Source organism: Podarcis bocagei (assembly GCF_964188305.1).
Source record: "Podarcis bocagei genome assembly, chromosome: 9".
NCBI classification, from domain to species: Eukaryota; Metazoa; Chordata; class Lepidosauria; order Squamata; family Lacertidae; genus Podarcis; species Podarcis bocagei.
The window spans coordinates 66,174,786-66,198,943 of record NC_138134.1 but is presented as its reverse complement, the minus strand read 5'-3'; the positions used below and the strand labels follow the sequence as shown (position 1 = coordinate 66,198,943).

At 46.3% G+C, this 24,158-nt stretch overlaps 1 protein-coding gene across 2 annotated transcripts in view; it reads left to right on the top strand.

Moving 5' to 3' along the window:
- The window catches only part of ARHGAP24 (Rho GTPase activating protein 24), a 461,665-nt gene that overhangs the window by 68,680 nt on the left and 368,827 nt on the right, over positions 1–24,158 (top strand). Inside the window, exon 1 of one of the 2 annotated variants that reach the window (XM_081207049.1) lies at positions 2,081–2,487. The exons of the other annotated variant lie outside the window; for it this stretch is intronic. The gene's annotated coding sequence lies outside the window, so the exon portion shown is untranslated. Of the gene's footprint in view, positions 1–2,080; positions 2,488–24,158 lie in introns of those variants that run through there. 2 annotated transcript variants of the gene reach the window in all.

Genomic DNA, 24,158 nt, shown 5'->3' with positions numbered 1-24,158 from the left:
GGCTTCACTGGAACCTCCCAGCTTTTCCAAATATGGCTCAGGGGCCTTGCATGGAAACTAGGGGTCTCTCTAGCCTGGCTCTGGGACATACAAAGGTCCCTGGAGTCATGAAAGTAGATCACATAGGCAGGAGTGGAGTTTGGAAATCTTCCATCAGTGTTTGGAGGAAACGGGCTGCTTTGAGGGGGAGATAAAGAGGCAGTAAAGAGGCAGTGTGGTGTAGTGGTTAGAAAGCTAGATTAGGACATGGGAGGCAGGAATTCAAATTTCCACTTGGCCATGAAGCTCACTGGGTGACTATGGGCCAGTTGCAGCCTTCCAGCCTAATGCACCTCACAGGGTTAAATGATGGGGGCGGGGGAAGAACCATGTTCACTATAGCCAAACTATGGAACTCACTCCCCCAGGAGGCAGTAATTTTAATTTTTAATTTTTTTATTAAAGATTTTCTTGATTTACAAAAGTGTGTGCAATGTCTCTCCCTCGTATTTTCTCCCCATGTAACATTTTTACAAATCAGTTTCATTTGTTGAGAATTAGGAAGAAAAGGGGGGAAGAGGTGGAGGCGGGGAAGATGCGTGGGGTTGGGGTTGGGCGGCAATGTTTCTATTTTATTTACTTTATGTAGGGTTTGGTGTCAGCGTCGCTTGTGCAGGTTCTCTGCTGTTCGCTTGTGTTCCTTTGGTGGTGAGAGAGGTTGGGGTTGGCCTAGGGTGTGGTTGTTTGTTTGTGGTTGGCTGTGGTGGTCTTTGTTTTCATGTTTGAGTGGGGTGGGTGGGTGTTTTGGATCAGGTTAGCCGTATTGATTTGTATGCTGTTGGTGGATTTTTGTCGTTGTCTTGTTGGGCTGTGTATGTGATAAAGGGGAGCCATACCAGGGTGAAGGTGTCTTCTTCTATTTGTCCCCGTGTCAGTTTCAGTTTATTGGTTAATTTTTCTAGTAGGGCTGTTTCCCATACTATTTGGTACCATTGGTCCCCAGGAGGCAGTAATGACCACCAACTTGGATCACTTTAAAAAAGAAGATTGGACAAATGCATGGGAGAGAGGCTACTAGCTGTGATGGTTATTCTCTAACCTCCACATTTGGAGGCAGCAATGCTTGCAAATACTAGTTTCTGGAAACCGGAAACCAGAGAAGAGCGTTGCTCTGGTGCTCATGTTCTGCTTTCTGGGTTCCCACAGGCACCTTGTTGGCCACTGTGAGAACAGGATGCTGGCCTTGGTGGGCCATTGGCCTGATCCAGCCAGTGCTGGATTAAACCCTGTGGATGTCCCCAGGCAGTCAAAATCTCGGGGGCCCCTCATGTGTGTGCTCCAGTGGGATAACATTGAACCAAGCAAGCTTGGTTGTAATTTTCTTTCCAGATCAAATCACAATTATTTTGATCTATTGTCGCAGGGCCCCTAAAAGGTGTGGGGCGCCTAGGCCAGTGACTACTCTGGCACTGGATCCAGCAGGCTTCCCACTTTGACCCCCATGGATGAAACAGACCCTCCAAGTGCCCCAATTTTCCTAGATTTACTGAAGCCATTCCAATTTCTGATTTGATCCCGGAATGTCCCAGTTTTCCTTAGGACATCCCTATTTTCACTGGGGAAATGTTGGAGGGTATGGAGTTATGCGACCCGCGAGCTAAGGAGATAACTATACAACCTTTAGGAGACATCTGAAGGCAGCTCTGGATAGGGAAGTATTTTTTAAAAAAATGTTTTATGTTTTTATATATGTTGGCACCCAGTGACTGGGGCTGGGTATAAATAATAAAATCATTATTGTGGAATAGGATGTCCCTATTTTCATCGGAGAAACGTTGGAGGGAAATAAGCTGTTAAGAGGAAGCTGCCCAGCAGCCGGAGGGGAGCTCCGTGGCGAAGGGATGGGGCCATTATTGGAGCTCGGCGCGCAGCTGAGGGCGCCGCGCTTCCCGAGGTTCCAGAGATACCGGAGGCGTGAGCTGTGCGGCTAAGAAGGGATCCTCGACGGGGCAGCCTGCGCGTCGAGAAGCTCGCCAGCTGCCGAGTGAAACCTGAAACCAACTCTCTCCCTCTCCGCGGAGGGCTGGCCCGGCGCGCTCCCCTGCCTCCCGTGCGCCCTGGGTGTTATTGGCACATTTTTGCGCACGGCTGCCCGTTCCAGATCCCAGGACTATTACTACTTCAACTTCTTCTTCTTCCTCCCCTTGGGTCTCTTTTCAAGTGAGGGTCCTCGGATGGTTCGGAAGTGGTCTCGGCGCTGAACCGGGAGGCGGAGAAGAGCGAGAGCTTTGCGCAACGACAGTTGTCAGCTGAATTTAGCCTCCGATTTCCTTTTTGAAACTGCACGGAGTTAACAGAGAAGTTCACAGATTTGAATATCCGCGTGAGCTCGGGAAACGTCAGGGCTTTTCACTCGCTCACTCACTCTCCCCCACTTGGTTTATGGTGGCGCGTCTAGTTGGGAACTGTTGCTGTTGCTGCGGATCCGTCGCGGAGGCTGTGAACAGGGTAGGTGGCGTGGAAATAGCGTTGGTGAGAAAAGTGCAGCAAAGGGGGATGATCTTCTGACAGGTTCTTAGCGCGGGCCAGGAAGCGGCAGCAACGACAGCAGCTGCCGGATAATGCCCCTTTTGTCTTGGAGAAGCAGCTTAAAGGATTCTACTGGGTGATGAGGAACTTAAGTACGACTGCACCTCGCCTCCCGGAGGTTAAAAATAGAATCCGCGTTTAAACTTTGGGGAGCGGGGAGAGCAATCTCTCTACAATCTTTTTGCGTCCTGATATTCCCACCTTAGCAAAGCTTGTTCTGATTTGAAAGGAGTCTCTGTAGCAAAAGGCTTTCCGACCCCACCAGGATCATTAGGTTAGACTTTCTAATAACCCCCTTTGACAGCAAATCGCAAAATCTTAAATCTACACACAACAGCATGAGAATTACAGCAAATTTTCTTGTTAGCTCTCCAGAATAACTGCAGTGCAACGCATTTGCTAAGAAAGAATGAATAAGTAGACTTTTCTGTGTAAGGTAATTATTCTGAGATGCAGTTAGATACAGTAGTAAAAAAGTATCTTCACTGCTGCTTCGAGTCAATGAAAAATGGTTCCTTGGTGATTTCTTATATCATTCTGGCTGCCTTGGGATATCCCAGCAGCAAAATCCTATGCATGTTTGCTCAGAGTAAAAGTCCCACGGTGTTCAGCGGGGCTCGCCCCACAAGAAAGTGCGCATAGGGTTGCAGTTTGCTTTGTGTGGTATGGTTCTGCCTATATTTCTCTAGTCTCAAGGAGAAGCAGAAATGCAGACAGGGAGATTTCTTAAAAGAGGCTGCTCTCTCCAAGTTAATTTGAATCTTGTGATACTTACCAATGAGCACACTGCAGAAAAATAAAGCACGTTGCCAGATACACTGAGCTCCCTCCCCCTAAGGCTTTTCAACCTGCTGGTGGTCATTTTCCTTTCTAAGACTTCAGGAAATCCTCCTGAAGGGGAACGCTCATTTGCTTGTGCTTTAGTTTGGTTACATCTTTTAGAGCTGCTCCCAAAATGCTTCCATTGGATGCTTCCATATTGTCACGCCTACCATTCCCTTTAAGGCCATTATACTTGGCTTGTCCTATGCTTCAAGCACCACCTTGAAGGACCACAGTGCTCCAAGAACTGGCCCCTTGAGCATCAGCTCACAGGGACATCTGGACATAGTTGCTATTGAGGTGCCGCAAGCTGATTTGCATAGGAAGATGTTTTATACTGGTCCATCAAGCTCAGTATTGTCTAGACTGACCAGCCGGCAGTGGCTCTCTTGCAGTTTGTGTTAGGGATCCTATCTGGGGATTCTAGGGTTGGAACCTGGAACATTAGGTTTGCAAAGTTAGATGCTCTGACACTGAGTAGCATTTGGGGAGGGGGATACATTTTGCTTGCATTTTAATGAGAAACTACCCAACTTGCACTTTTTGAGCCAATGCACAAAGATTATGCAGCAGAATTCTCATTCCTGCAACTTTTGATACGAAGTTCTTCAGCCAGAAATGTGTACAAAATATGCATATTTATTTATATTAAATTTCTATACCACACTATACCCATAGATCTCAGGTTGGTTCACATTTGGGGTAAGGGTGTGTTAAATGTATATAGCAGTGAAGATAAGATACAAAAATGCATTATGTTAGGGAACTGCTTGCAAAAAAAAAAAGGGAGGGGACCACAAGTAGTTCAGAGAAATTCACACTAAAATGCTGGCGAGTTTCCATGAGGATTAATAAATAAATAAATCACAAAATTGCTATAGAAATGTGGGAAACTCCGCTTTAAGATTGGAAAAGAGAAAAACTGCAGGAAACCGAAACTGACAAATTCATCTATTCCTCTTGCTGAGCTACAGAACTGGATTTGTTACAAAACAGTTTTCAGATCCCTGGCCAGGACGCTCATGGTCCTTTGCTGAAGACAAAGCAAGGGCTGTTTCATACTTTAGGACAGTTTGCTGCGTTTACACTCTTAAGGCAGTGGGTGGGGGGGACCCGTGTCCCTCCTGATGATGTTGGACTACAATTCCCATCAGCCTCAACCAGCATGGACAATGGCCCAGGATGATTGGAGTTGTAGTCCAACATCTGGAGAGACACAGTTTCCCCATCTAAGAGGAACACAGACAGTGTGACGGGAAAACATGAATGTGAGGTCTGCAAAGGTTACAGTTTATTGAAATGCAAACAATTTATAATGAACTTAAACCAAGCAGGTGGGTCAACATTTTTAAAAGGGTAAAGAGTAGATTTGAAAAAGAGATGATGGGGATGGGAAAGGAAGAAAGGTGTATCTCAAGGCCAGACTGGATGTGTTGTCATTCATGAAATGAGCAATCTTTGGTGGGCTCTGGTGTCTCAAATTACAGTGGTGATTCCAAAATCCTGCGCCCCCTCGCCTCTCGCCTTCCAGTTGATGTAATAGCTGCGGCGTCCCAGAAGCTTTGCACCCAGTGCAATTGCACCTGTTGCATTCCCCTAGCTCCACTTTTAAGGGGGCCTCTCAGCATCTAGCCCCTGGTGGTGAGTGGGCTTTACCCTTTGTTCCCCACTGCCACACCAATCCTGCTCACACACCCTACAGCTGCCATTTGCATCAGTAGAAAGCCAAGTTTCTATTGACATGAGCAGGAGATTTCCTTACAATGCAGATGCCAGGTGCCGAAGGCCCAATCTGGATTGGGACCATAAGAAGGGGACCCCACCATCAGGCCTCACCTGATGCTTGCTGTATTTAAAAAATAATAATTCACACAATTGCTAATTGCACAAATGATGAGAGACCCAAGAAGTCCTGGCAAGGCTGCTCCTTCTTCTAGAACAATCCCTAGCACTTAGCTTTCTCCTGAAAAACACCTGTAGCTGTACCTATGCAAAATATGCACCATTTCCAGTTTGTTGTTGTTTTTAAGCGGCGGTGGGCTGTTTAATGCAGCGCTGCTGTGGTGCAAAAATGAGCAAAAGGGGAAGTGGTTCATAGCAGGTGGCAGAGAGCGATTTGCATGCCATGCCGCCGGTGCCCTTCCTGTTCGACTGTTTGGAGATCATGGGAACTCTCACTTCACACGTATCCTCCCCAGCCTAGGCTGACCATCTGGCCTTCTGAAGTACCCATTATCCCCCAGAGTTATTAATGAACTGGTATGCTCATTAATACTCCCTCGCTCTCTGTGACGTGAATGAGAAAACACTGCTTGGGTGAAGCTGTGCTACACCTGGCACCCCAAGATTGGCATTTCAATGCTCTGAAAACATTCTTTTGCATCTGAGCATGGATGCCCTTTAAATGTTCTCCTAGCCATGTCAGATCCGCAGCTCCCACATGGATGGGAAGAACAATTAAAGGACCCCTGTGCTGTACCAGCGTTTCAGATTAAGGGCTCCCCTCCCTCTTTCAATTTTTCTTTCAACCCCCCCCTCCATATGTGAGGGTCTCTCTGTTCACTGCACGGCATTCCTGCCTGGTCTGTTGCTGTGTGTTCCAATTAGAACAGGTGGCTGGTGCTCTGCTTCGCCATCGGAAACATGGAGGCATTTTAATAAAAATTTACATTACTTACAGTGGCTGCCCTTGGGAAGAGCAGGAGCTGGAAAAGACAACTGTGGAGCATCTGCCCGATGATACTTAATTATCTGCAAAAAAACCCCCACCAACAACTGAAATAAAACACTGTCTAATGCAGGCTCCAGCATCAAGCGCTTCCTGGTTGCCTGAGCGGCATTAATATGTGAGTGGGCATTTAACTAGAGGAGATGTCATCCTATAGCGGTGTAACAAAGCTGCAGAGTTCTACTCCTTTGCTGGCTTTCCAGGAAAGCCCAGGAAGGAAACTGTCAAGGATGTTAGAAATGTTCTATTCAAATTGATGTCTTCAGCTGCGGAGGTTTTGCAAAGTGCAGGCAGCAGTTCTTCTGCTATGCAAGCCCCGTTGAAATGAGTGGGAGCTGGGCAAGAGGTGGGTGGTGCATAGGAAGCCTCCTTCAACTGGGTCACACTCCACTGTGCTCCACATGTGCCCAAGTGTTGTCTTTTAATGAATGGAAGTGGCTCTCCGGAGTCCATCAGAACAGAGGAGGTTGACTTCATCAGACCATAAGTAGAGCCCGTTGGATGAGGTCAATGGCCCATCTAACTCAGGATCCTCTTCTCACTTAGAGGACACGGGTGGCGCCATGGTCTAAACCACTGAGCCTCTTGGGCTTGTAGATCAGAAGGTCAGCAGTTCAAATCCCCGTGACGGGGTGAGCTCCTGTGGCTCTGTCCCAGTTCCTACCAACATAGCAGTTCGAAAGCATGCCAGTGCAAGTAAATAAATAGGTACCACTATGGTGGGAAGGTAAACGCTGTTTCCATGTGCTCTGGTTTCCGCCATGGTGTCCTGTTGTTCCAGAAGTGGTTTAGTCATGCTGGCCACATGACATGGAAAGCTGTCTGTGGACAAACACCAGCTCCCTCGGCCTGAAAGCGAGATGAGCGCTGCAACCCCATAGTTGCCTTTGACTGGACTTAATTGTCCAGGGGTCCTTTACCTGTTCTCACAGTGGCCAACCAGATGCCTGTGGGAAGAGCACTTTCCCCTCCTGCCATTTCCAGTAATGGCTATTCAGAAGCATTACTGACTGCAGAGGCAGAGAACAGCCATCATGTCTGGTAGCCATCGATAGCCTGTTCCTCCATGACTTGGTCCATTCCTCTTTCGAAATAATCCAACATGGTGGCCATCACTAACTCTTGTGGGACTGGGAGCAAGCAAGTTCCATAGCTTACATGCCACATGAAAACTAACTGTTATGTACTGAGCTGAATCCTAGAACAATAGGATCCAGAATGCAGCAGTCTGATTGGTCCACAGGAGCCACCCAATCCAGCTACAGGTGGAAGCAAATCAGCAGGCTCCTGGATGAAGTGAAGTAGCAACCCGACTGGCCTGCAGAAGCAGCCAATCAGGCTTCTGGAGGAGGTGAATCCGCGACCTGATTGGCCTACAGGAGCAGCCCGGAATTAGCCAATCACATGGGGCCCATTGTGTAAATAATGTATATATAGCTAGATCATAGCTGTCAACGTTTCCCTTTTTTAAAGGGAAATTCCCTTATTCCGAATAGGATTCCTCGCAAGAAAAGGGAAAAGTTGACAGCTATGCGCTAGATGTTTTGGGGAAAGTTTCATTCATTGCTACTATGAGCTGAATAAAGAGCATGAAATCCACACTCAACTCCAAGTATATTTCATGGACCAATTGGTCCCTCTAGCTCAGTATTATTTAGATGGCTGGGGATTTAACATGGGACCTCTTGCATGCAAAGCATCTTCCTTACAACTGAGCAGCATCCCTTCCCCACAGGGCTATTGCATTTTGTTTTCAGAGTAACCCTGTGAGGTAGGCTGGGACAAGAGCGTGCAACTGGGCCAGGGGCACCCAGTGAGCTGCAAGGCCGAGCAAGGGGTTTCAAACCCAGGACTCGTCTGTCTAAATCCCCAAACCCGCCCACTTCATTGTAAAGTGGCTTTTATTTAGAGGTGATTCAGACAATTATTTTTGAATGGGTTAAAGACGCCTTCCTGATTTGGCATGCTGGACCAGCCTTGTGTTTCTTTTCATGTTTGCTCATGTTGTGGCCAGAAAAGCAGGCCGATTTGGGATGTGAAAAGCATTGGCATAAACATCGAAGAAGTTTGCACAAAGCTGGTTCAATCCATCAAAATCAAATGCTGCAGGGAATGGGATCTACTTGTTCTGATTGATTGGCTCATCTGCCTTCTGCATTCCAAGCTATGACCGGCATGCATTTTCTCATATGCACGGGGCTTTACAGTCCTGCCCATGCAGCCATCTGTGTTCATCCGACCTCCATGTCTTGGCATACAACATGTGCACATAGCCCTCTTTGCAAGATCAGAGGTCTTGCATTTTGCAAGGCACCTAGCCACACATTCTCAGGTTCCATGAATGAGTGGAGGTGGGCTAACAGCTATCAGGGCTTTTCCCTACTCATGGTAGAGATATGCAAATCCCACTCAGCTCAAAGTGTAAATAGACCAGCAATTATGAGCAGCATGTGTGAAGCCTAAAAAAGAAAGGGGGGAATTTCCCCCCAAGAATTCTAAACTGGCTCACAATTATTTAATAGTTTTGACTCATTCATATTGTACTGCCACTTGGAAATTGTGTATGTGTGCAGAGGAGGAAGCACACTGTATAGGCAACTGTTTGGACACTTGGCTTTGCAGCTGTTTGCAAATGACCTCCTGAAATTCCCCACCCAAATTGTGACCAGAGCCTTGAAGTGGGGAGCAATTTCACCTAATCATTCTACTGGGAGGATAAACTCTCCTATAGTTTATTGGTGGGGTGGAGCCACTCTCACCAATAGCTGTGGCAGAATAGCTTGTTACCGTTTCCCTAAGATGTGGGTTTTGGGTTTTTTGTGAGGGAAGAGGAGAATGCTGTCATTATAACAGGTAGCAACATCAGCTATGATGGCAGTCTGAGCAACCTTTTAACACAGAGATGTTTCCAGGCCTCTGTGGGGAGAAAAGGTGGGGAGCATACCGTAAAGAAGGGGCAGAGATAATTCTGCCAAATTGTCTTATTTTTCAAGGTGGTGAGCAAAAGAAAAATCTCAACTATTTTCTAACAGAAAAAAAGCTTCCTGAGTTGTTGTTGTTGTTTTGACTCCGTTCTACTTTGCTTTCTTCCATATATATTATGAAGCTTTGCACCATGACGGATCGATTTTTACATTTTTTTGGAGGGGGGCAGAATCCTGGGTTGGTTTACTCTTTGTTAGCTAAGTCTTTCCTCTTTAAATAGTGAGACTTGGAGGTTTATGCTATTTCTTTCTTTGTTTATTATGTTTGATTTATAGGGGGAAACAGAGTAAGCGGTGACATGACAGAAGTATATAGGCCTATGCCTAGAGGAAGTGGATCGAGAAACGTTTTTCTCCCGCTCTCAGAACACTAGAACACATGTCCATCCCATAAAAATGAATGTTGGAATATTGAGGGCAGATAAAAGAAAGTGCAGTGGTACCTCAGGTTACAGACGCTTCAGGTTACAGACTCCGCTAACCCAGAAATAATACCTCAGGTTAAGAACTTTGCTTCAGGATGAGAACAGAAATCGCGCGGCAGCAGCGGGAGGCTCCATTAGCTAAAGTGGTACCTCAGGTTAAGAACAGCTTCAGGTTAAGAACGGACCTCCAGAACGAATTAAGTTCTCAACCTGAGGTTCCTCATACAATGTATGGTTAACCAGTGGGAACTCGCTCCCCCAGGAAGCAGTGACAGTTACCAACATGGACAGTTGTAAAAGAGGGTTGGATAAATTCACGGTGATCATTTTTTTTTTTTTTTATAAAATTTTTATTGGTTTTACAACATTTTTGAGAAAAACAGACAAACATTAAAAATGACGAACATACACGTATAGTTTCAAACATATTTTCATAAACCTCCTTTCTAGGACTTCCCCATACCCCCCCTCTCTGCATCCCAATGTCCATAGTTCAACTAGCAACTCCCAATTATTACTTTCCAATCTCTATCATCTTAGTCCTCTCTTACACTCTGACCTTATGTCCCTGTACCCCTTTGTTTCTGGAAACTACGACATTCTAACATTCATCCAGTTTATAATAGTCCTTAAGATAAATTTTAAACTTCTTCCATTCTTCTTCCGCCGTCTCCTTGCCCTGATCGCGGATTCTGCCTGTCATCTCGGCCAATGTCATGTAGTCCATCACTTTCATCTGCCATTCTTCCAAAGTGGGTAGGTCTTGTGTCTTCCAATACTTTGCGATGAGTATTCTTGCTGCTGTTGTGGCATACATGAAAAAAGCTCTATCTTTCTTTGTCACCAATTGGCCGACAATGCCCAAGAGGAAGGCCTCTGGTTTTTTAGAAAAAGTACATTTAAGTACCTTTTTCATTTCATTATAGATCATTTCCCAGAAGGCCTTAATCTTCGGGCATGTCCACCAAAGGTGATAAAAGGTACCTTCAGTCTCTTTACACTTCCAACATTTGTTATCGGGCAAATGATAGATTTTTGCCAGCTTGACTGGGGTCATGTACCACCTGTATACCATTTTCATGATGTTTTCCTTTAAGGCATTACATGCCGTAAATTTTATACCGGTGTTCCATAACCATTCCCAGTCAGCTGACATAATGTTATGTCCAGCATCCTGAGCCCACTTAATCATAGCCGATTTAACTGTTTCATCCTGTGTGTTCCATTTCAACAACAAATTGTACATTCTAGATAAATTCTTAGTATTGGGTTCTAACAATTCGGTTTCTAATTTTGATTTTTCCACCTGGAAGCCGACTTTCCTGTCCTGTTTAAAAAATTCCATTATTTGACGATATTGGAACCAATTTTCCACTTTATGCTTCAATTTCTCCTGACTTTGTAATTTGAACTTATCTCCATCCTGTTCTAAAATTTCCCAATACTTCGGCCATCCGACCTCCATATTGAGTTTTTTCACTGCTTTAGCCTCCACTGGTGACACCCATCTAGGGGTTTTGTTTTCCAATAGATCTTTATATCTTATCCAAACATTAAACAATGCTTTTCTGACAATGTGATTTTTGAAGGCACTGTTAACTTTATCATACCAAAGATATGCATGCCAACCAAAAGCGTTATTGAAACCTTCCAGATCCAAGATGTCTGTATTCTCGAGGAGCATCCATTCTTTGAGCCAGCAAAAAGCTGCTGCCTCATAATACAATTTTAGGTCCGGCAGGGCAAAACCCCCTCTTTCTTTAGCATCTGTCAATATTTTAAATTTAATTCGGGGCTTTTTGCCCTGCCAGACAAATTTCGAGATATCTTTGTGCCACCTCTTAAAACATTCCATCTTATCAATAATCTGCAAGGTCTGAAACAAAAATAACATTCTAGGCAATACATTCATTTTAATTACTGCAATTCGGCCTAACATTGACAGTTTCAAATTTGACCATATTTCTAAATCTTTTTTAATTTCTGACCAACATTTTTCATAATTGTCCTTATACAAATTCTGATTCTTGGATGTTAGATAAACCCCTAGATATTTGACCTTCTTGACCACAGTCAAACCTGTTTCCTCTTGAAATTTCTCCTTTTCCATATCTGTTAGGTTTTTCCCTAAAACTTTGGTTTTTTGCTTGTTCAACTTAAATCCAGCTACCTGGCCAAACTGTTGTATTATTTCTAATACCTTTTTCGTACTAGTGTTTGGCTCTTGCAAAGTCAATACTAAGTCATCTGCGAACGCTCTTAACTTGTAATGTTTAGCTCCGACCTGCACACCTTTAACCTGCTGGTCATTTCTTATCATATTCAGCAACACCTCCAGAACTGAAATAAAGAGTAATGGGGAAATCGGGCACCCCTGTCGTGTTCCTTTTTCTATCTTAAGCTCCTCAGTCACAACATTATTTACAATCAGTTTGGCTTTTTGTTCAGAGTATATTGCAGCCATACCATTCTCAAAACCCCGGCCTACCCCCATCCTATGAAGATTCTTCTTCATAAAACTCCAAGAAATATTGTCGAAGGCTTTCTCCGCGTCCACAAAGATCAATACTGCTTTAGTGTTTATATTCACCTCTAGCTTTTCCAGAATGTCTATTACATTCCTTACATTGTCTGCCAGGTGTCTTTTAGGGAGAAAGCCTGCTTGGTCCTTATGAATCATCTCCATCAAAACTCTTTTGAGTCTTTTTGCCAAAATGTCTGCAAAAATTTTGTAATCCACATTGAGCAATGATATTGGGCGGTAGTTCTTGAGTTGGGTCTTTTCAGTCTCTGACTTTGGTATGAGTGAAATATATGCCTCTTTCCACGATTCAGGTGCCCTTTTTCCTTCAAGGATCTCATTACAAACTTCTCTTAATGGTTGAGTCAACCATTCCTTCAAGGATTTGTAGTATCTGGAAGTCAGTCCATCTGGTCCCGGAGATTTGCCCAGTTGCATATTCTGAATGGCAGCCTCTATCTCTTGTTCTGAGATTCTCTGGTTCAAGTCCATCTTACTTTGATGAGAGATATTTTGTAGTCCATATTTTCCAAGGAATTTGTCTATATCTTCTTCATTTTGCGGGCCTTGAGTGTAGAGTTTTTTAAAGTAACTTAAAAAGCAATTTCTAATTTCATTGGGTTTAGATATATTCTTTCCATCCACCTCCAGGCTTGTAACTGTATTTAGTTTCTGCCTTTTCTTCAGTTGCCATGCCAAAAGTTTGCCACATTTATTTGCTGATTCAAAAGTCTTTTGCTTCATTTGCCTTATCTTCCATTCAATCTCTTGGTTCATCAATTCCATATATTGTGTTTGATATAATTTGATCTCTCTTAAAATGTCCTGAGACTTTGGTTTTGTTCTTAATTTCCTCTCTCCTTCTTTTATCATTTCCAGAATCTTCTCTTTTTTCTCATTTTGTTTTCTCCTCTTTATTGAGTTTTGTTGAATCAAGAATCCTCTCATCACCGCTTTACTTGCGTCCCAGATCACTCTTTTCTCCACGTCGGTCCTCAAATTTATTTCAAAATAGTCTTTTAGAGTCTTTTGGGCCTTCGTGAGAATCTCCTTATCTCGAAAGAGGGTGTCATTCATTCTCCATCTAAATTGACCAGATATTGTGAGTTTCATCTCCATCTTCACGGCGTTATGGTCGGAGCAAGTTTTTGGGCAGATTTCCACTTTCTTAATCTTTGGGGCCATTCCACTAGTAACCCAGATTTGGTCAATTCTGGTCCAGGTCATCATTGCTTGGGAGAAAAAGGTTCCCTCTCTCTCCAGAGGGTTCCTTGTTCTCCAAATATCTATCAAGTCCATATTTTCAGTCATTTCAAAGAAAGTCTTAGGGAGTCTCCCTTCTTTGGTGACTGTAAGTCTTTGTGCCTTGTCCATATTAGTGGAGACCACGCCATTCATGTCTCCCATAATTATCATATTGTAATCCAAATAGTCCATCAAAGTTTCATGAAGTCTCTTAAAGAAGTCGGATTTGCCTTCATTTATGAAGGTAAATTCACGGTGATCAATGGCTACCAGCCATGATGGTTGTGCTCTGCTTCCTTGGTTAGAGACAGCAACACTTCTGAATACCAGTTACTGGAAACTGCAGGAAGGGGCGAGTGACCTTCTGCTCAGGTCCTGTTTGAATCATAGAATCATAGAACCATAGAGTTGGAAGAGACCACAAGGGCCATCGAGTCCAACCCCCTGCCAAGCAGGAAACACCATCAGAGCACTCCTGACATATGGTTGTCAAGCCTCTGCTTAAAGACCTCCAAAGTAGGAGACTCCACCACACTCCTTGGCAGCAAATTCCACTGTCAAACAGCTCTTACTGTCAGGAAGTTCTTCCTAATGTTTAGGTGGAATCTTCTTTCTTGTAGTTTGGATCCATTGCTCCGTGTCCGCTTCTCTGGAGCAGCAGAAAACAACCTTTCTCCCTCCTCTATGTGACATCCTTTTATATATTTGAACATGGCTATCATATCACCCCTTAACCTCCTCTTCTCCAGGCTAAACATGCCCAGCTCCCTTGGCCGTTCCTCATAAGGCATCGTTTCCAGGCCCTTGACCATTTTGGTTGCCCTCCTCTGGACACGTTCCAGTTTGTCAGTGTCCTTCTTGAACTGTGGTGCCCAGAACTGGACACAGTACTCCAGGTGAGGTCTGACCAGAGCAGAATACAGTGGCACTATTACTTCCCTTGATCTAGATGCTATACTCCTATTGATGCAGCCCAGAATTGCATTGGCTTTTTTAGCTGTTTGCGTGGATCTTACTGTATTGCAAGAATTCAATGCCACTAAGGAACAAGGAAGATGTTTTTCTTGCAAGCCCATAGACAGTTCCTTCTGCAATTCAGCAAGCTGTTGGATGACCCCTCTGTGTATGACGGTAAACAGCCTTCGGAACAACTGACCAACTGTGTCGATGGTGGCAAGCCAAATGGCGCTGATCTGCTATTGAAAAAATGCATGAAAACAAACATTCGTTCTTGCCAGGGGCTGCTCTCAACCTTCCAAAAAGGCTAGACTAACCATGATGTGATACCAGGACTCTGTGAGCAGAGCTGTAATATTCTGGCACCCCTTTCTCTGCTTGTTGTTAATAACAAGCACCAACGAGCTCCTGTCTGGAGTAGTAACTGTATGGAAGAATGGTCATTAGTTTTGCTTCTGGTGGAGAAAGGCAAGAAACTTTCGAGAGACGTTTTGCTGAACACTTAATTATTTTGAAACACCCCTCAAAATGGCTCGCGGCTGTTTGGCCTAAACAGGAACCTTCAGATTCACCTCTGGTTCTGCTTTAGGCAGAAATCAGCAGCCATTTTAGTTTCAGGTACAAAAATGTGTTAAAGATAAACAGATATTTTTGTGCATGTCCCCCAAATCAGTCAGACACCAGATAGTGTGCTTCATTATTCTTTTTCTTTGGTGAAATAGCTCTCTTCTGCTTTCAGTTCTGCATTGACTATGATCAGGCACTAACATAAATTGCCGTTGAGCCTCCTGCAAGCTCTTGAGGCCTCACACATGGAAAGAAGCTTTTAAGACCTGCGCTTGGGACCATGTAAACTGCATTCTGGTTTAACTAGTGCTTATAAGGACATCACCCGCATTACTAGTTTCCCACTGAAGCATTGTTTGCCTTGCCTTGCTGTAAGGGACTCAGATGCATTGCTTGACTCTATACAGGTGCATCTCCTAGGTGACTCAGTGTGAGAGAGACTATTGGGAACCTGGGTGTTGGCATCCTTTGTCTGGGGGAGAGGGGACATGGTGTATTTGCAATCCTCCAGGTGGAGATATTAATAATAATAATAATAATAATAATAATAATAATAATAATAATAATAATAATAATTTATTTGTACCCCGCCCATCTGGCTGGGTTTCCCCAGCCACTCTGTGCGGCTTCCAACAAAGATTAAAAATGCATTAAAATGTCACACATTAAAAACTTCCCTGAAGAGGGTTGCCTTCAGATGTCTTCTAAATGTCAGGTAGTTGTTTATCTCTTTGACATCTGATGGGAGGGTATTCCACAGGGCGGGCGCCACTACTGAGAAGGCCCTCTGCCTGGTTCCCTGTAGCTTTGCTTCTCGCAGTGAGGGAACCGCCAGAAGGCCCTCGGTGCTGGACCTCAGTGTCCGGGCAGAACAATGGGGGTGGAGATGCTGCCTGGACACAGAATTGACCTGTGCCTCCATGGGCAGCTGTGAGTCCAAAATGACTCCCAGGCTACGCACCTGGTCCTTCAAGGGCACAGTTACCCCATTCAGGACCAGGGAATCCTCCACACCAGCCCGCCCCCCTGTCCCCCAAGAACAGTACTTCTATCTTGTCAGGATTCAACCTCAATCCATTAGCCGCCAGATGGGGTGGGATGCCTGTGAAAGCAGGTCAGCTGGAGATGAATGGTTGCTATGTGCCCTTTTGGTTCCTACTGTCCTATAGCAGGTCTTTGGTTGGGTTCCTTGCTGGGCTGAGCACCTGTGACCCCCGGCGTGTGCCTGAGGAAAATAAATATGGAAGGAGCCACAGCAGGATGGTCTATCTCAGCAAATGAGAAGAGGGCAGACATGGCTGGAGGAGGGAACTTTGGAGGGCAAGATTACAGGTGTCTGCCACCTGCGCCCTTCACCCAGCTGCCACCCATCACCAACAAATTCAGAGTGACTAATCCTAGAATTGTAAAGTTGGGAGGGACCACGAGGGTCATCTAGTCCAACCCCCCTGTAACGCAGCAATCTTTTTGGACAATGTGGGGCTTGAACCCACAGCCCTGAGCTTAAGAGTCTCATGCTCTACCAAGTGAGCTACGTGCAAACCCAGCAGCTCAAGAAAAATATCTTAGAAGTACTGCATCCCAAAGCCTGGAGCTCCTGAGCTCCTGTTCGTTCTAGCAGCTGATTTCTTTGTCTTTCTTTGAGTGTGCTAGAATTAAGGTTTTGTATCCTTTTCCAGGAACTAGATCAAAACTGTGTCTTGCATGCATGAATGACCACTGGGTTATTAATTGAAAAGTGGATGGTTGCTTGCTTCCTTCCTCAGCCTCACTTTATTTTACTTTTTTTGAGTATAAGAAGGTTTCGACCCTGAAAAGACAATTCTTGCTGGCAGCTGGCAATATTTGCACAGCTGCTGCCCATAGGTCTGCCTTAACTTCTTCCTCCTCCTTCAATATCCAGGCGTAGGTCGAGATCCAGGTCTTGAAGAAAGAGGGAGCGCTTTGCTTTCTTTCAGGACCTGACAGGATCAGAGTCAGAAGAATCTTTAAGCTTCTGCTAAAGTTAGGCGGCGGCGAAGTCCGTGCCCAGAGTGCACATTCCTGTTTAGGCTTGTATCATTTCTGTTTGGATTTCCATTATTTTGCTCTGGGATGAGTGAGAAACGTGAAGGAAATAATGAAATGAGTCATTCTAGTTTTAAGGTGCGGAGGGAAGGATGACTATGTACAACACTGGATACTTGTGCCTGTTTATTTAGCATAAGATATATCCTATTTAATTCTTCATTTCTTTAATTAGATTTGTTAAACCATCCTTCATCATATTGATCCCAGGGTAGATTACAAGGTAAAGGTAAAAACTCAAGTGCCACTGTGGTCTAAACCACTGAGCCTCTTGGGCTTGCCAGTCAGAAGGTTGGCGGTTCAAATTTGCACTATGGGGTGAGCTCCCATTGCTCTGTAGACTCTGTAGACTCTCCTTCCTTGGAGGTTTTCAAGCAGAGGTTGGATGGCCATCTGTCATGAATGTTTTAGCTGAGATTAGCTGAGATTCCTGCATTGGTTAGACCAGATAATTCTCAGGGTCCCTTCCAACTCTGCAATTCTACAATTCTGTGGCACCACTTTAAATGTATGGTACAGATAGGGGCCTGAATAGTGCCTACCTACTAAAGAATTCGGGATGTGGGTGGCACTGTGGGTTAAACCCCAGAGCCTAGGACTTGCCGATCAGAAGGTCAGTGGTTCGAATCCCCATGACGGGGTGAGCTCCCGTTGCTCGGTCCCTGCTCCTGCCAGCCTAGAAGTTCGAAAGCACGTCAAAGTGCAAGTAGATAAATAGGGACCACTCCGGCGGGAAGGTAAACGCCATTTCCGTGCGCTCTGGTTTCCGTCATGGTGTCCCGTTGCACCAGAAGTGGTTTAGTCATGTACTTCCCATATACTTCTGCAGGTGGTGGAATAAGAAAGAATTAATGGCCTGCCCTGCTGATCTCAGTGTACAGACAGATTGATGGAGAGGCAAGCATCCTTTCAGAGAGTTGTTTGGAGGTAAACACCTTGGATTGGGCTTGGGAAAGCACGGGCAACCAGTATAAGCTCTTACTTGTACCAGGCAGCAATCCAACACCTGCACAGCCTCAACAGATTCAGCTGATAATAGTTCTCAGAGAACTCTAGGTCGATGGAGGGTCTCTTAAACAGAAGACACAGTACCGCCTCCTTAAGACTGCTGGAACCATGTCTGTCAACAACAATGCATTAACCCATCCAGTTACTCTCCCCATCTCCAGCAAGTTCTAATCAACCAGGATGGACAAAGGTCACGAGGACATGTGCTTGTCCAGACATTTCCAAGCATCTTGCCCATATCATCAGGTCACAACAATTTAAGCTGACCCCATATAGTCTGGACATGACTCCTGACACCATACCATCAAATGTACAATGGATGGAAGTGTCTTTGCCCTTAAATAGCCTCTGGCAAATTTGTTACAGGAGGCTTCTTAGGGTTCTGATACTCCCAATTTTGGGTCAGACCTCAATTTAGTTGGAGATGGCAGGTTTTCACGCAACCCTGATGGAATAATATAGGAGAATCTTGTAGAAAAACATAGCAGAAGAATGAATATTCTAAAGGCATCAATAATTACCTAGTCGCTGGCAAAATCCCAAGTGTTGGGGTTTTTAAGTTCTTGTTTCATTTGTCTAGTTATATATCTATGACAACCAATTAAAATTACTAAAAAAAGAACCAGTAAGAAAGCAATGGGTCATGGAAAAGTAAGCGTTCTTTGCCTTCCCCATCACTAAGCAGTAAGGCATGGATTTACGCTGTCACCCATATTCAGTCATCTTAAATATGAGGCTGCAGGTGTGTGCTGCAGGTGTGCTTACCCAAAGATCTCCTGTACACAAGGATGCCATCTGAGCTCCACTAAATCAGAGACCGCCCTTCGGAGGTCGCTTTTTTCGGCAGCCATTGCATAGAAACCAGGTTGACACTGGACCACTGCAACTCATTAGGCTCACTGCTTGATCAAGTGGGCAGCTGCTGATGGCCTCCTGCTTGGACCAAGCCAAAGTCAGCTGAGCTTGGAAGTTCCATCATCTGCACTGTATGAGTTTGGGTTTAAATGCTTTGACAAGGAGTGATCCAAAACTTCCTCTCCACTACACCTGGTATGTCTTCTTAGTGTTTTCTCAAAGAAGCAAGGGAGACATTTGCCTGGAGTGTTCCCCTAAGGGAGGTAGGGAGGAACTCAGATGAGGATTGAGTCTGGTGAGATCATGCAGAAGGAGTGTCCACGCTTATGAATGGTTGTGGAGTTACTGTAGGGCAGGGATGCGAATACTGTGGCTCTCCAGATGTTGCGAGAGACTTGGTTTCCCCATGGACCTGATCATTGCTCATGTTGGCTGGGGCTGATGGGAGTTGGAGTCCAGCAACATCTGGAGAGCAACAGGTTCACTATCCCTGATAGTGTCCAAGCCGTAAGAGACAGGGCATCACACTCTCCTTTTAGCAATGAATAGTAGTGATTGTGAAAGTTACCAGATTGCAGATTTACTGTCCATATGAGCACCTCTTTTGCAAGAAATGGCCTTTGGGAAGAGTAGGAATGATTCCTCCCTTAAGATATTGAAACCCTTTTTTTTTTTACCCTTTCCTGTGGACCATCAGGGACACATGTGTGTGCCCCTAGTCAAATTTCTTTTTGAAGATGAGTTTTAAAGCACCATGCTCAAGGCCAAGCTGAACGCTGTGCATGAGATCAGAAAGAATTTTTGCTCCTGCTCAGAGAGATGAGAGAGGTCTCATGATTTGTTGAGTCTTCCATAAAATGCATCTTGGTTGAATCACATGGAGCCATTTGCTTGACCAACCTTCACTGAGGTTTCTGACTGTGATGCACTGTGGTCTGGATGGCAGTGTGTGAATTGCTTAGTCTTGGGACAAAGAACTGGACTCAATAGCCCCTTGATCTTCTATATCTTTATTCTCCTTGGATTTTTGTGTTCCGTACATCACCCTGAAATCTTGTGATGAAGGGTGGTTAATAAATATTTTAAATGCTACATGTTGATGCATTTAGAAACACATTCGTTTAGATCAGCGGTTCTCAACCTGTGGGTCCCTAGATGTTGTTGGACTACAACTCCCATCACCCCTAGCTAGCAAGGCCAGAGCTCAGGGATTATGGGAGACCCACATCTGGGGACCCACAGGTGGAGAACTGCTGATTTAGATGCATAGATAGAATGCATAGAATCATGGAGATGGAAGGGACCCTGAGGATCATCTAGTCCAACTCTCTGCAATGCAGGAATACGCCACTGTCCCATATGGGGATTGAATCTGCAACCTTAAACCCTGCAATTCTCTTCACTGCTTTCCTAGGCAATCTTGAGAATGGCTTTGGACATCCCTGGAAGGAAAGAAAACACAAGGACAACCACCCTATAGCATGACCCAGGCACCTTCGCTATATAAATATAGGTGGTAGTTGTTTCTATATTTTGCACTTCCTCAACTTGGTGCCCTGTGCAGAGGAACCGCCTGCACCACCCTAAATCTGGTGCTGGTCGGTGTGGATTGGGCCGAAAAGGAAATGCCCAGCCAATGGGGAGAAGTGACAGCAGCATGAGAGAGGTGATCCCAATCAGGAAATGGGTCCCACTTAGGACATTTTGCCCAAGGGATCCCCCAAAGCTTGGAGCTGGCACGGACTGCAGGCTGGCCTTGGGCCCTAACACCGCTTTGGAAAGAGAGAGCAAAATTAACCCTTGCGCCATTTGTGTGCATTTATTTCTTCATTGATGTAAAAGCATTTACAAAATCTAATAAAGTAAAGGTAAAGGGATCCCTGACCATTAGGTCCAGTCGTGGCTGACTCTGGGGTTGCGCGCTCATCTCGCTTTATTGGCCAAGGGAGCCGGCGTACAGCTTCCGGGTCATGTGGCCAGCATGACCAAGCCACTTCTGGCGCACCAGAGCAGCGCACGGACACTCCATTTACCTTCCCACCAGAGTGGTACCTATTTATCTACTTGTGCTTTGACGTGCTTTCGAACTGCTAGGTTGGCAGGAGCAGGGACTCAGCAACGGGAGCTCACCCCATCGCCGGGATTCAAACCGCCGACCTTCTGATCGGCAAGTCCTAAGCTCTGTGGTTTAACCCACAGCCCCACCCTACAAAATCTAATACCTTTCTTTAAATCTCTACGTGTGTGCAGCGTGCATGCAAAAAGCAATAGAAAGACAGCATAAAACCAACAAAACAGTATGTCGTATAAAAGCTTATGTTGCTTTTTTAAAAAAAACGAAAACAGGAATGCAAGGTATTCAAATAAATAAAAACGGGGTGATCCTATGGGTCAGGGGAAACAATACGGTAATAATAATAATAATAAATTTTATTTGTATCCCGCCCTCCCCAGCCGAAGCCAGGCTCAGGGCGGCTAACAACAATAAAACAGTACAAAAGTACAACATAAACAACATTCTAAAATCATTCATTGTAAAAATTAATTAATTCAAGCCACTAGCAACCATTGGGCCAGAGCTCTGCGAAGATTGCCGAGGGAGGGAGTCAGGCTGTGCCCTGGCCAAAGGCCTGGTGGAACAGCTCTGTCTTGCAGGCCCTGCGGAAGGATGTCAAGTCCCGCAGGGCCCTGGTCTCTTGTGACAGAGTGTTCCACCAGATCGGAGCCACAGCCGAAAAAGCCCTGGCTCTAGTTGAGGCCAGCCTAACCTCTCTGAGGCCTGGGATCTTTAGGGTGTTTTTATTTGAAGACCGTAGGTTTCTCTGGGGGGCATACCAGGAGAGGCGGTCCCGTAGGTACGAGGGTCCTAGGCCATATAGGGCTTTAAAGGTTAAAACCAGCACCTTAAACCTGATCCTGTACTCCACCGGGAGCCAGTGCAGCTGGTATAGCACCGGGTGAATGTGATCTCGCAGCGAAGACCCCGTAAGGAGTCTCGCTGCAGCATTCTGCACCCGCTGGAGTTTCTGGGTCAGTCTCAAGGGCAGCCCCATGTAGAGCGAGTTACAATAATCCAGTCTGGAGGTGACCGTCGCGTGGATCACAGTGGCTAGGTCAGGGCGAGAGAGGTAAGGAGCCAACTGCTTAGCTTGGCGGAGATGGAAAAATGCCGCCTTTGTTATAGCTGCAATCTGCGCCTCCATGGAGAGGGAGGTGTCGAAGATTACACCCAAACTCTTAACGGACGGTGCTGGCACTAATTGCACCCCCGCAAGAGATGGGAGTTGCCCCCCCAATCCCATATCGCCCCGTCCCAGCCACAGGACCTCTGTCTTCGAAGGATTTAGCTTCAACCGGCTCCCACGTAACCATCCAGCCACAGCTTCCAAACATCTGGTCAGTGTGTCTGGGGCCGAGTCAGGATGGCCATCCATCAACAGATAGAGTTGGGTGTCATCGGCATACTGATGACAACCCAGCCCAAAACTCCGAACAAGCTGGGCGAGGGGGCGCATAAAGATGTTGAAAAGCATCGGGGAGAGTATTGCACCCTGGGGTACTCCACACACCAAGGAGTGGCGCGATGACAATTCCCCCCCAAGCGCCACCCTCTGTCCCCGACCAGAGAGAAACGAGCGCAGCCATTGAAGGACTGTGCCCTGGATCCCCACGTCGGCAAGGCGGTGGTCCAGAAGTTCGTGATCGACCATGTCGAAAGCTGCTGATAGATCTAGAAGAATCAGCAGCCCCGACCCACCTCGATCCAGCTGTCTACGAAGGTCATCTGTTAGGGCGACCAGAGCCGTCTCGGTCCCATGGCCAGCACGGAAGCCGGACTGGAATGGATCCAAAGCAGATGTTTCATCCAGGAACCTACCAAGCTGTTCAGCAACCGCTCTCTCAATCACCTTACCCAGGAACGGAAGATTCGAAACCGGGCGGTAATTGGATAGATCTAAAGGATCTAACGATGTTTTCTTTAAGAGCGGGCGCACCACTGCCTCCTTCAGTTCCCCTGGGAATGTCCCCGTGCCAAGGGACAAATTGATGATATCCCCCAGGAGGGCCCGTACCTCGTCTGGACACGCTCTAATCAGCCAAGACGGGCACGGGTCAAGAGGACAGGTGGTGGGCTTTCCAGCTTGGAGGAATCTGTCCACATCGGCTGGGGATATCTGGTCGAAGTGGTCCAATACTGGACCCGAGGACAGTCGAGGGGCCTCCAGTTCCTTTATTGTATCCAAATTGGCAGGGAGGTCATGGCGGAGCGACAAGACCTTCTCCGCAAAAAAGCTCGCAAATGCCTCACAGCCGTGTGTCAATTTGTTATTTAAATTTGGCTGTCCCTCAAGGGATGTTAAAGACCTGATTATACTAAATAATTGCGCTGGGCGAGAGCTAGCGGATGCAATGGAGGCCGAGAAGTATGACTTCTTAGCAGCCTTCACCGCCATCTCGTAGGTTTTCATAAAAGCCCTATAAGATGTTCTTGAGGCTCCGTCACGGGCACCCCGCCATACTCGCTCTAGCCGTCTGAGGTCCCGCTTCATTTTCCTGAGCTCCTCGGTAAACCAGGGAGCCCGGTTTCTGCGGGGTCGCAGAGGGCGCTTAGGTGCGATCTCATCGATGGCTGCCAGGAGCTGGGCATTCCAGCCCTCAACAAGCTCAGTCAATGAGTCGCCAGGGGGAGCAAGGTCCCGCAAGGCTTGGCGGAATCTCTCAGGGTCCATCAGCCTCTGCGGGCGAGCCCAAATTGGCTCGCCACCTAAGCAGGGTGGGGGTGGAAAATCAATCCTGGCTTTCAGAGCATAGTGATCAGACCATGGCACCTTCGTCGAAGGAGACATGATCACATCTATACCGACGCCAAAGATCAAATCCAGCGTGTGGCCTGCTTGATGTGTGGGGCCCGAAACAAACTGGGAGAGCCCTAGTGTCGCCATGGAAGACACCAGGTCCAGAGCCTGTGAGGAGGGAGTGGCATCAGCATGGATGTTGAAGTCCCCCAATACCAATAGGTTAGGGAACTCCAAGGCCCAGCCGGCCACCGCCTCCAATAGGCCTGACAGGGTGGCTGCTGGTGCGCTAGGTGGCCGGTACACCAGCCAGACAGCCAAGCTCTCCTCGGAGCCCCACACTAGGCCAACACATTCGATGCCGGGGATCGATGGCGATGGTAGAGCCCTGAAAGGACAATCTTCCCGGATTAATAATGCCACCCCTCCCCCCCGGCCCACAGTCCGCGACTGGTGGAGGACAGAGAAACCCGGGGGCGCCATCTCTCGTAAGGTAACTGTTGCCCCTTCGCGCACCCAGGTCTCCGTCACACAAGCCAGGTCGACCCCCTGCGAGATAAAGAAATCTCGCAGGGTGGCGGTTTTATTGCCTATAGACCTGGCATTGCACAGCAC